This window comes from Patagioenas fasciata, chromosome 5 (assembly GCF_037038585.1).
Source record: "Patagioenas fasciata isolate bPatFas1 chromosome 5, bPatFas1.hap1, whole genome shotgun sequence".
NCBI classification, from domain to species: domain Eukaryota; kingdom Metazoa; phylum Chordata; class Aves; order Columbiformes; family Columbidae; genus Patagioenas; species Patagioenas fasciata.
Genome location: NC_092524.1, coordinates 69403109 through 69416488, shown reverse-complemented (window position 1 = coordinate 69416488; position 13380 = coordinate 69403109). Strand labels below are relative to the sequence as shown.

Below are 13380 nucleotides of genomic sequence, written 5' to 3'. Positions count from 1 at the left end.
CTGCCCAAGTACAAATTGGTGCTTTTTTGACACAATAATTATGACTGGCTCAATAATGCATCAACACAGGCGTGTTGAGCACAGGTCAGCGCTGCCCTGCCCAGGATCATCCAGCTTAGAAAACCTCGAGTGATTTATGTTGTCATCTCACACAGTTTTACGGTAAGGGATGGATTTATGTAGCAGCTTCGAAGGCTTGAACTGCCTGTGTTGGCAGAGAAGGCATCATGGCAGGATGGTTTGGGTTGTATTTACTCTGGGTCTGACCCCCTGGATCTGGAGCTGCCTTGAGCAGAACGATGCTGGGACAACAACCTGCTGCTAAAGCACCTGTGGGTTAAGGATGGGATTGATCTTATGCCACCTTAGACACATAAAGGTAGACTTTTAAACTAAAACAGTTGACTTCCTCCATGGTCAACAGCGTGAGATAGCATCTCAAAAAGCAACTGCATCTGTCTGAGATGCACAAGAAAATGTCAATGTAGTTGGTCTTAAGTATAACTGAATTAACATAATTTTGTGTTAAAGATGCCATTTTGCATAAATGAGATCATGTGCTGCTGTCTCTCTCTCTTATGCTCCCTTTTAATCAGCAACACAAAGAAAGAGAGATTAAATCAGACCCTTGATTACTGTGGATGGGATACTGTAAACAAACAGGCACAACACAATGGCAAACCCTGCTGTGATGCACTGCAAACAAGAGACAAGGAGAAGTTAAACATGAGAGCAAATCCAGCTTTATTTGGACCCCTACACAACAAAGACATTTAAATGTGATCAGTTAGATATTAATGATATTGCAGTTTGGAAGCAAAAACCCAGCACAATAAGAAGCTGAGCACAAGGAAGACAAACCATCCTGTGCCTTGCAGGAATGCTCCTTGGCTTGAGATGGGAAGCCTGACCAGGAGCTCGGGGAAAAGGAGCTGCTTATGCTCCGTGTGAATTTGATTTAATCCAGCTGTAAAGCAGTGTGCCCCATAAAACCAAAATTATTTAGGTTCCTAGTAACGTCTTCTGTATAAGCATCTACAGCTGTTGGTACAACACTAAGCTGGAAGGAACCACCTTTGCACGTGTCCTTTCACCACATCTTCTTGGAGATCCCAGAGCAGCAACACAGACATCAAAGTGTCCCTCATCTAGATGATGAGATATGAGCCACCCTCGTTAATTACTTCATTACTGTGTCCTTACCAGACAGGTACTGGTTAAGAGTCCCAGTGACCTCATCTCTACCTTTGCCTTAACTTCCAGCAGAGCTAGGAAAAGAATCTTGCAAAATTATATTTGAGAATAATATCTCCTCCCACATTTATTGCACCCATGAAGGACTGATTTGTGTGTACACACTAAGTTGTTCGTACACATATTTTTTTTCAGACCTGAACAGGTAATTAGCCCCCAAAAATTACTCAGAAAGATGATGAACAGACTGCAAACTATCCCATGCTAAGTGTAAGGGATGCTTTCACATCTAATAAATCAATCTGCACAGTGATGAATCAAATCCCAGGTAAACTATCAGCAGAGATAAAGTATTTGTAGAGACTGTGAATCTACAGTAATATTTAACAGCTACTGCTGTTCCGGGCACAGGCTGAAGTGGAAAACACCTCTGAGCTACCCCAGGGCTAACCCTTTGAAACCATGTCCCACCTGCACCCAGACACAGCGCATCCCATATCCCCTGTTTGTTCTCGGGATACAGTGAATGACCATTGGCTGTAGCAGCACCAAACTGGACCAAAGCCTTTGAGCCCCCACCCAAAGCATCTTCAGGAAGAGGTGGACATGGTGGGATTTTTATTTTCTGCATGGGATGCATCATTTGAATCACAATCTGCCCCGAGACAAATTCTGTATTCAAAGATTTGCTCACGACTGGGTTTTTTTTTTAAAGATCTATTATTTGGATCAAGCCAGTCTGCACTTCTTTAATGTTCCTCCATCACGGTCTGCTGCTGTATCCATTAGTTACACCAAGACAAATGTAGAAATGGATGCACCAGCAGAAATCATTTTATACAGTCAAATCTTTTTACGTAAATAAGTTCCCCGCACCCAGGTGGATTTGCTCTGAAGATATTAGCTGACTCCTTTTGCAGATGTTTCTGAAAGTGAGGAATTGCAGGCCTCTGCAGCACCATTTGAGGAGCAGGTTCATTATTTTTTTAAAAAAGCTTTATGTGTGTGTCTATGTGTGTACGTCTGTGTGAAGGAACAATTTATCTGGATGACTAAAATTCCAATATGAGTTGACAAAGGATTGACTTCCTGTGTGTTTAAAACCATGACAACCCTGACATTTTATAAGTTTTTTGCTCCAGGCATAAGATAATTTACATTACAATTTTAATATTTTGAGAAATGAAGGCCTGAGAGGTTTCCCTGCTCAATTATTTTGTTCAAAGTATCTCAGAAAAAAAAAACACTTGATAGGCTGTGATCATATTTCTTCACGCAGATCAAGCTCCTGTTTTGTAAAGACAACGCAACCAACTTTGTTCTTGGCTCATGATGCAATTCCCCACCCTCTTAATGACTGACGGGGCTGGAATGAATATTTGTACCTCGTTTGGCCTCGCAGACTCTACCTTGCTGTGAAATTCAGCTGTTTCTGATTAACTACATCTTTAATGTGCCTGGGGATGCGACTCCAGCAGAGCTCGCGGGAGCTGTGAGCTCTTGGAGGCTCAGCTTGCTCACGGGTCTGCACATCACCAGGTGCAACGAGCCCTTCGTCCTGAGAGGTGTCTCTGGCACAACCTCACTCACTGCACTAATAAACACCCACAGCTCAAAAAGGACTATTCAATATAAGTCTTGCCCTCGGCACTTTTTCTCCTTCCTGCTATAAAACTACGCAGCCGGTGGCCGGTGCAAGCGTGCAGGTGTAACGCATTTTGAGTAAACAAGTATTGCATAGAAAATAATAGCTCGTGAGGACTGGTTTTATATGGATTTAATCCCTTTGGGATCAGCCTCTCCCGTGCAACTCAATCGCAGAATCACAGGTTTGGACTGGAGGGACCTTCCCAGCTCCCCCAGTGCCCCCCCTGCCATGAGCAGGGACATCTTCACCAGCTCAGGTTGCTCAGAGCCCCATCCAGCCTGGCCTGGGATGTCTCCAGGGATGGTTCAGCCACCACCTCTCTGGCCAACCTGGGCCAGGCTCTCACCACCCTCAGGGACAACAATTTCTTCCTCATGTCCGGCCTGAATCAAGTTCAGTGGGGCTGAGACCTCATTAATAGCAGCGAAGACAAGAGAGCAGAATGTGGGAACCATATTACACCCCACAGCTTCAGCATGTCCAGCTTCAGATACTGCATCTTGCATTTAAATTTCTTCTTTTTTTTTTTTTCAGTTATAAACAGATTTCAGAAGTTGGCTCCATCTATTAGAAAACCTGCAAAAGGCTTCTCTCTCTCTGGGTTTGTGTTGTACGTACCCGTTTGCAAAGGCAGATGTGAACACGATGAAAGAGGCAGCACCAGGATTAAACACATATTTAGAAAACAACACTGGCTTTGTGAAGGAAAAATAGACCCAGCCTAACCTTTTGGAACACATTTGTTTTATCTGCTGTGATACTGGACACAGAAACCCGCTGAGTGTTAGGGCTTTTGGTTACTTAATATACTCAGAAAGCTCTGAAAATGGCACTGAACCAAACATCAGAAAAAAGCCCTGAAATAATGGATCAGGCACTTGCTGTGCAGTTTCATTTATGATGAAAGTCAAACAAGCAGTGGGCAGTTTTGTGACATGTATGGATCTCAAGAACATCCCTGGCATAGATGAAAAGCCATGGGAGCAAAGACTGAACAAAACAATTCTCTAAATAGAAGGCTCCAGTTGGATCCTGGCTAACAGCATGAGAAGATTTTCGTGTTCTACATCATAAATACAAGAAATTCGGACGTTCTGACTCCTGACGCCCTCCTGTCCACTTCTCCTGTCCGTGCTCATCAAGGGCTGCACTGCTGTGACCAGGACTCACTGTGGGGGAATCAGACCAGGTCTGCATGTGATACCATCCAAATCAGCCAGCTAAAACAAGCACCACCGAAGTGAACCAACACCTTAAAAAGCAATTTGAAATGCCCAGCAGTATCCGCCTCAAGCAAATAAAACCAGATGAAAGAAAATGAAATGTTTGAGAAACGCCATGAACCGCACGGCCTAGTCAAGGTGCTCTGAAGACAACGGCTCAGTGAGAAAACTCGTCATCACTTGGTTCTCTGCTGGAGTGAAAGCAGAAGAACAAATTCAACATCAGCAGCATCAAGTCACTCACCAAGGGCCAAACACCCTCCCTGCAGAGCACCCTGGTCCCCAACCCAAGGAGCTGCACCAGAGCATCAGTGCTACCCAACGTCATTGAGATGGGACCATGGGGCCTTAGAGCACGGGGTGCAATCCGGCTCCGAAGACACGGCGAAACTCCCCCGTGGATATTGTGAGTCTCAAAGTGTTTCCAGAAATAAGATCCAAAGCTGGAAGGCAGCCCAGATCATTACTATGGTAGACACCTTGGCATGGTGGCTCCTGCCTGACTGAGCCTGAGTACAAAATAAGCAAGAATAAAAGGTTGTGTGTGTGTGTGTGTTAAACAGTTATGACCAGAGTGAAACCTCTGTCATAGGGTGTTGAATATTAGCAGAAAACTACACCAAAAACAGGGTAAAAAAGGCTGTAAAAGGGAAGCAGCAACAGGAAGGCTGGGCCTGTCCACAACGTAGCTAAATGCTGCAAGCAGCATCTGTAGGCTTGAGGCTGCTAAACCCATTAAACCCAAGACTAGTAAACCAGCTTTTCCTAGCACCAAAGGAGAGGATTTATGTAGAATACCAAAATAGCTGGATTATTATGGCATGGTCCAGAGATTTTCCTAAGTGGGACTTTCAGCATCATTTGCAGCTGCGATTTTCTGGTACCAAGACTGTTGTGGAGGTGACTTGGGCTGAATGCAACCAAGTTCCTGTGCTTGGCATCGTTTGGTGCCCTATGCAAATACACACCAGTTTCAGCAAGGCAATGGGCACCTGCATGTACAGTAAAGTATTTTCTTTTAGTGTCTTTCTCCTACCTCCTGCTGCAGTGGTGGGAACACCCTGCTGTTCATAGGGAGCAGAAGCAAAGCCCCATGGTGCCTCTATTTCAATGAGACAAAGTATGTAAATGGAATATGCATATTCAACAAATGAACAAGTTGGGGCAATGGCCTCTCAGTAGGGAAGCTCCCAAAGTTCAGATGTTCTCCAGTCCTCGGGAATGTTCACTTGGCACAGATAGGGATGGTGACGCTGTGCGAAGGATGAGACCCATGGGCAAAGACTGGGCTTGGCCATGCGCTATGAATAAGGAGTAAGAACCTCACTGAAAAAACAAAGGAAACAAAATAGCAGGAATTAATAAAATGAATAAAACTGCAGTTCTGTGAATTTTCATATAGCAATTATTTCCGTGGTATGCTGCATTTGATTCAACACCATATGTCACGTCTACAAGCCACCTCAGCAGGACCAAAGTACCAGGCTCCTCGTGCAGCCCCTATAGGAGCCACATCCCGCTTTTGTGGGGAATCCCTGGAGCATCACAAGGCTTTGAAATTCAGCTCAACTCCTCCTCCACGGGAAACCCAGGTTTCTGTGAAAAAGAACGTCTGGCACCAGCAAATCACCCCAGATAAATGGAAAAGTCTCATTTTTGCAGAAATTGGAAAAAAAACGTGTCTCACTGCAGTGCTGTGCACAATATGCAAACCGGGTGTTTTGATGTTGGCCCTTCCGAGCCGTTAGTTTTCCAGGTGAGATCCTTGGGAAATGGTCAAGTTCTTGCAAAGCCCTTTGATTTTTTCTTACCTGCAGGTAGGAATAGATACTTGCCTTCCAGAAACGATAATCACATTCAAGAACAAATAAACGCTGCGTGTTACAACCAGTACGGTTACTTTTGGCTGACTGAGACAGCAAAAGAAAACCTTTATTTTCCAATTATGAAGGTGTCAGAAAACCAGAGAGATTGGGGTCTCCTCACTTGACTCTCGGTGGGAATTCAGGGTTAAAAAACAACAAAGAAAATTTGGGAAAGAGCTGAGAAACTCACTTTTGCAGTAACACATCGGGCTGCTGATGTCACCGAACATCTTGTTGTTAGCAGAGTTCCTCTGGGCTCTGTTCGAAGCCCTGTTTTATTTTCTATACAAACGAGCTAGACCTACACTTCCAGAGAGTTCATTTGCATTTTTATGGGGATGAAGCCATTTCGTATGCCAGTGGGCCTTCACCGAATAGCGCTCTGGTTACTTTTTAAAAGGCATTTAACATAATGAAGGGTAGATTGCTGAATATTAAGCCACTGAGTTTAGTGAAGGAAATGTCAGAGAGCGCATTTCATCGAGATGCATTACAAATGGCAAACAGCGTACCATCCAGTTCCTTATCAAACAAAATACATGCTGCTTTCTTTTCAAATATATGGAATATGCAGTCAGGTTTCCAAATTTCAGCCTTAGCAGTGCGCAGGTGTAGTAACAACCTCACTAAACAGGAGCTCACCAGCTCCAGAGACCCTCTTTATAGATAAAATTCAGTGATATTTAGAGAGGGACAAGAAGAAACAAGTAGAAGGGTGGGGACCGTGTTGTTCGAGCATCTCCAATCATCAACCTTGTATGTACACGTATATATTGCATACAGAAGTGTGCTGCACTATTTCAGTACGCTAATTGACTATAAGACTGGAGACCAGCTCACAGTTTTTACATTCAAATTGCTATCGCTCTTCAAACTTTTAATCTTTTCAAATAAAAGGTAGTTACTAGAGCCTTTGAGAAAAAATAAACACCACCTACAAAATTCCTTCGAATTTCAGTTATGTGAAGAGACAAAAAATGCAGGGTTAATAATCAATATTCTGAACAAAATGGGGCGCTGCCTGAGTGGGCTGACGTATAATGACAGTTTCCCAGTGTTCAAATCCACATGAGTGGATTTGAAAGAAGAAGAAACAGAAAGACTCTCAAGTATGTTACCAAATCCTTTCATCATCCTCGTGGAACTTCTCCACCTTCTTTCCAATGTAGAAATAGTCATTTTTAATTCTGGACACAGTCATCAAAAGCAGCTGCAAAATACCAAGTTACTCAAGTCATTCTATTCCTGCATAACATTCATTTATCCATGCATAGATCCTTTAACGCTTCATTATTTACCGTTCCCTTTTCCAGCTTATTTCAAATAGGTGGTGCAAACTGGGTGATGGCATCTTCCTCAGGACTCTCAAATATTAATATATTTCCATCGACTTCAGCAGAACCAGTTCAGATTTACTCCAGGGCAGAGGAGACAAAAACCACACACAGCAACACGACTTTCATTTCTGCTGCGTAGCTCATGGGGATTTTAAACCTGGTGAGCGAAAGGAGGGACGTTTTCCTCCTGTTCATGGCATCTCACTCCTGTTCTGTCACCCAAGACACACAGTGAGTCAACACCACAACACGAACCCAGCGTCAAACCATCGCTGAGTGCAAGCGAAGTTGTACCAGCCCTCGAATTTCCCAGGTTCAGCAGCACAAATAGACCGCTGCACTTCACGCCTAGAAACATTAACTCAGACCGTAAGATTGTTTGAGATGCGAGCTCCCCATGAACAACAGAATTGAGGTGGATCGGCAGAGAGCAGGGAGCTGCATCAGCCGGAGCTGGGAGGTGTTTGCCGCTCCGACCGGGCACATCACACAGTGGAGTGGCACAACCCACTGGCAGAAGCAGGTAACAGGTACAGCAAATTCTTATCCACAGGTTTTCTATGGCACAGAGCAAACAGGGGGCTGGGGAGGACCCCAGGAGTCCCTGCCCGAGATGCACCAGGCAGCAGGGTCCAGGTATTTGACAGCTAAATATTGGCTGCAGAAACACCTTCTGATAGTGCAGACCGGAGCGATATGCACGGGGGGAATTATCAGCATGGATCAGTTCATCCGTGCCTCAGCAGGCCAAAATGTCCCCAGAAAACAGACTGTAATAACTACATAAGTCTTCACTCTTTCAAATTAACATTGTAGATTATTCTATGCAGAGTTAAGCTGGGCATCACCTGCTTCGAGTAAGTGCTAAAGGAGCAGGAGTGTCTTATTTGGGAGAAGCTCAGCCCTTGCAGCAGGAAGGGATGAAAGCTGTAAAACCTGTGGGGTTAACAGGTACCGAGTGCCTTCTGCTGGTGCATAGGGCTTGACGTCCTCATCTAGGCACAGAATAAAAAACAAGGTTTGAACTCTGCTAGGATGAGAGAAAACAGCCTCAAGTTGCGCTAGGGGAGGTTTAGATTGGATATTGGGAACAATTTCTTCCCCAAAGGGCTGTGGGGCATTGGAACAGGCTGCCCAGGGCAGTGCTGGAGTCACCATCCCTGGAGGCTTGGACAGATGCAGAGATGAGGTTCTCAAGGACATGGGGTAGTGCCAGATTCAGGTTATGCTTGGACTCAATGATCCTGAGGTCTCTTCCAATAAAATGATTCTATAAAAATCACCAGGAAGCATTTGCAGAAGTTTTCTTACTGTCCTTGCTTTTGGTGGTTTGGTGCGTTGTTTTTTTTTTTAATAATTCAGGTGGTTGCACAAGACGAGCTGGGATGAGAGCAGGAGGGCCAACAGCTCTGTTCCTGCATCCTCAGCAAAATCCAGACAGGAATCTGCCCCATGGTCAGCCCTAAGGCTGACTCAGTCCCTTGTAAAATACAGAGCATCTCACATAAAGCAACCATGTCCAGAGAACACTGCGGGGGGTTTCCTACAGTTTGCACAGTGCTTGCTTCAAGGGTGAGGGTCCAGGTTCGGGATTCGGTGGAGCAGTTCTGGCTCATGCGCTCAGGACAGGGGAGGAAAAGGCACTTCTATTTCCAATGCAGACAAGGAGACGTGAGGGAAGGCAGCACACACCAAAGCTCGTTAAAGGAAAGTCTAATTGTCATCATGAGCTTTGCAGCAGGCTCTGATGTATTGCAGGAGCTCATGGGGACTGAAGGGTAGCATCCCTTGGGAAGGACATGGGCACTCCTTGGTGAAGGGTGTTGTCACAATGCTGATCCCAGCTCTAACAGCAGCTTTCAGGGTGCAAAAGCTGTGGTCCTGTGCACAGGGTAGCTCCTGGAAAACAGAAAGAGAAGGATTGATGAACAGCGCTAGTATTTGACAGCACCAAGCAGCAAGCAGGGGCCAAAGAAGAAGCAAAGGAGAGCAAGCAGACATGGGAAGGAATAGAATAGAATAGAATAGAATAGAATAGAATAGAATAGAATAGAATAGAATAGAATAGAATAGAATAGAATAGAATAGAATAGAAATCATTTCAGTTGGAAAAGACCCTCGGGGTCATCGAGTCCAACCATAACCTAGCTCTAGCACTAACCCCATGTCCCTAAGAACCTCATATCTGTGTCTGTTCAACCCTCCAGGGATGGTGACTCCACCACTGCCCTGGGCAGCCTGTTCCAATGCCTGACAACCCTTTCTGTGAATAATATCCAATCCAAACCTTCCCTTGCCATTCCCAGGGCTTTCCTTTACATGGACACCTAAACTGAGCAAGATGGATAAAAAAATACCATTCTCTTTTCAGCCAGCATTTAAGGAGGAGTTCACAGTGTCTCTCCCCGAAGGACGACCTCAGCTATATGCCAAAAATATAAACGCTATTAAAATCTGAGCAGGTCTGGGGAGTCGGGAGGCAGATGCAGCCCTGTTTGTGACCAGAGACGGGGAAACCACCAAAGGGATTCAGAGAGAGAGAAACTCGGAGGTGGAGGAGATGCTTCATTGCAGGATTTCGGTGAGGTGGCACCTCATGCCGCTTCCCCAGACATGAGGGACCCCAAAAGCTGTGGGAGGAGAGGGACCAGCCTGGACACAGAGTGGCCTGGTGGCTACAGCTTGCTGGGAAGATGCCACCACCATGAACCTGCAGCTTTGCAACAGCGCTGCACAGCGCCGGCTTGCCGCGCATTTCGGCACGGCCGCTCGTTAATTCTCCTTTCTAATGCAGATCAATGAGCGCTGCTTTTTCTGCTCTCGTGTGTTAATTTCTAGAAAACTGACAAAAGCCTATTCAATTTAAACGCCGGACTTGGTGGAGAACTTCTCCGTGACAACAGAGGAAGGAACAAGAACACAACAAGAAGCTTCTGGGGGCCCAAAGGTTGGTTGTTTATCTTTGAACTTTGTGCCAAAACAACAAAACACAATTATCCTAATTTTTTTTTTTTTTTTGCATGCAATTTCCAGCACTGTAAATCCTTTATGTAAGAACACATCAAAACCCTTCTGCCTGCCAATCCCCTCTGTTGCTAAGGAACAGGCAAGGCGGAAACCCTGAGCTGGAAGACTTGAAAGTCCTCATTAAAAGGCATTGTGCAGCACTATCAGTGAAATGCTAATTCCATAAGGCTGATTGATACCCCCCCCCCCGTGTTATCAAGTTCCAGCGATGAGGAAGCCGCCCTGGTTCACCTTCAGTCACAGCAGCAATAAAAGGTTTCTCACATAAGCAACTAGAAACATTTTAATCCGAAAAAAAAAGAAAAAGCAAAGTTTTCACGTTCCGCATACCTCATTTCTCCCCGGGGCGCGCAAGACTTGGGAAATTATTTACATACATTTTAAATTCACTTAGCAACCCAGGCTGCACCACTTAATTAATATGTTTCCAGTCATATAATCACAGGACATCCTTTGTGAGCATCCTACCGGGCTGATCGGCGCTGACTCGGAAGGAAAGCTGCTGATCCGGATGGAAACTTTCTGCCAAGCCCCTCTCTCCTTCCCCCAAGGATCCCAGTCTCAAAATCAGTGTAAAATTAATGCTGTTCAGCCATTATTAATTTTTACTTCAATCTCACACCTTTCTCATACAGAGCCCCTGAAACTGGCGTCTCCATGCCTTGTTCCAGGAAACAGTATTTTAGCTGCTTTGTAAAGCTTCAGCCTTCATTTTAAGCCTGGGCCACAGACTTGAACTGCTGTATTTTTAAAGTAAGAATATACATGTATTGAGGAAACACTATTTAAAATCAATCACTTTGCAGAGCAGACAAGGGAGGTGCAGGGCCAGAATCTCTGTGCACTCCTAAGGAAAAGACAATATACCCCAAGTGTTCATATAAGGGACTTCTTTTAGTCCAGTATAAAAATGAGGGAGTTGCAGCCAGTGGTTTCCAAGCCCAAATACTCCAGCAAGTCAGGATTTATCAGATTTCACATCCTTTTCCACCTCTTTTTGGGACAGGAACTGTCACCCTACCCACCCCCAAGAGTGACAGCAGCAAATCATCAGCAGACTGTGCGCAATTGGTCATCCCCTTATTAATTTGTAAAGCTAAATTAGGAAGAGAACACTTCGCAGTTTAATCAAAGCTATATCATGACGATTAATGCACCGAAAGGTTGGAAAGGATTGACCCAGAAATTAATTCCCAATAGAGCAGACACAGCCTCGCACCAAAATTAAATGGAGGGATGTGTCTGGAGGAGGAAACAAGGACATTAAAAAGAATTCAGGGACATTTTTACACTGATGATGTAAAGAATTTCACAGCAATGTAGCCAAATGATCCATATTTCATGATCATACCCTGAGCACAGGAAATCATTGTTTGATCTAAGTTTTAAATGAAACCATTATATGACCCAGCTATCAGTGGAAGTGGAGCGTTATAGAGTTATTTATCCAGGATTTTCTCAGACAGTTCAGTTCATCCAGACAACCTCGTAACTACCTTTGTGTCCCCTCTTCAGGTGGCACAAGCCCTGTCCTGACAGATAGACATCAGCATCAGACACACCAGCTTTGTCACGAACTTACCCCTTAGTTATGGAGCAGCAAAACCAAGACCAAGTCACCTTTGTTCCCTGACAAGATGTACGATGAGTTTTGCGTTTGGTTTCCATCACAGCGATGCTGTCCATGTTCTCACCAGACTTGTCACAGGAGCTCATGGCCATCTGCAGCACCTGCTCATGTTCTATGAGCTTGAGTAGGGTTTTGGTTTCTAACGCGTCTTCTATTTGGGGTTCTGGTGATGGGGAATTGAACCAGGAGTTGACTTTGGTGGAAGTGGTCCTTAAATCAGCCCAGATCGCTTTATCTCATCGTCTTCTGGGAGGCATTTAAGGTGGAATTGAGTTGGGAAGGGGGATTGTCTACTGCAAACGTCAATCAGAGAACTGGTGTGGTGCTGCCATAGCCCAGGGGAAGCTGAGGACACACTTGGCAAGGAGAGGAGGACAAGTGGCCCAGTGGCAAAGCTGCAGGAAAACACTTCTGCTGGCTCTCAACCTCACCTAGGGAGTCTTCTCCATCCCACCGCAAGCATTTCCCACCACTTTGTCTCCATCTTATGCAGCAAATCCACAGTTCCCACCAGAGTTTGGGTAATCAGAGTTGTGGGGATGTCCAGATGATGCCCAAATCTGCCCACCCACAACTACCACCCAAAATTCCACGCCACCCCCGGCACAAAGGGGAAGGGACAGAGTCCTGGCACCGCGCTGCCTGCCGCCACACTGCTTCAAACTGTTAAGGTTTATTAATATTGCTGTTTACCCTGGGTTTTTCCATCATCGGTTCATGCAAAGCGATTAATATTTACCTTGGTGTAAAACCCAGAAAGCTGTTTACACAGCTCTTAATGCACAGCAATAGTTCAGCTGGGAGCTCTGATCTCAGGCGCCGCGCGTATGTATCTGGGCTGTTCTCCATATACCCAGTGACAGTGGTTTGAGAGGAACAATTAAAAAAATATAGAAAAAGAGAGGCAAACATTACCAACCAACAGCTCGCTGGAGTTGTCTGCTGGAGCTGCAAGTGCCACAGAGCAAATCACTCATCAGCAGCACTCACAAAAGGAGCGTTTATTTGAGGCAATTAAATAACAACAGCAGTTGTGTGGCTCAGGGCCTTGAAATACATTTAATTAAACGTTTTTACATACAGGGAAAAATCAGGTCAGGCAAATACAGGCACAATACAGAATCGTTACCAGATTTTTGAAGTTTCTCTGTGACATTTTTGGAGCTCAGAGGGAACAGTTCTTGGGGTGGTTGGTTGTGGGCAGAAAACAAGAGACAACGAGGGTGTTCCATTCATTTTTTTTCTCCCTTATACAAATATGTAATTTTGAAATCGCTGTTTGCAACAGAAGAGTTAGAAACCAGCAGGAGTTTGCCAGCTTTGTGATATTTTTGGGTGGACTCCCAGGACACAGACACAGCAATAAACCCATCCAGAGACCCTGCACAGGGCAGATGCCTCATGGACATTGTCCCAAAATATTCCTGGTGTGTGAAGTTCTCCCCTGAGGACACAA

General features: G+C 45.0%; 1 long non-coding RNA gene across 1 annotated transcript in view; it reads right to left on the bottom strand.

Moving 5' to 3' along the window:
* Positions 1-762: 762 nt before the first annotated feature.
* Positions 763-13380, bottom strand: part of LOC139828154 (uncharacterized) — a 47939-nt gene continuing 35321 nt past the window's right edge. The window contains exon 4 of the long non-coding RNA XR_011739486.1: positions 763-9166. This is a non-coding gene — a long non-coding RNA (uncharacterized lncRNA). The remainder of the gene's footprint in view (positions 9167-13380) is intronic.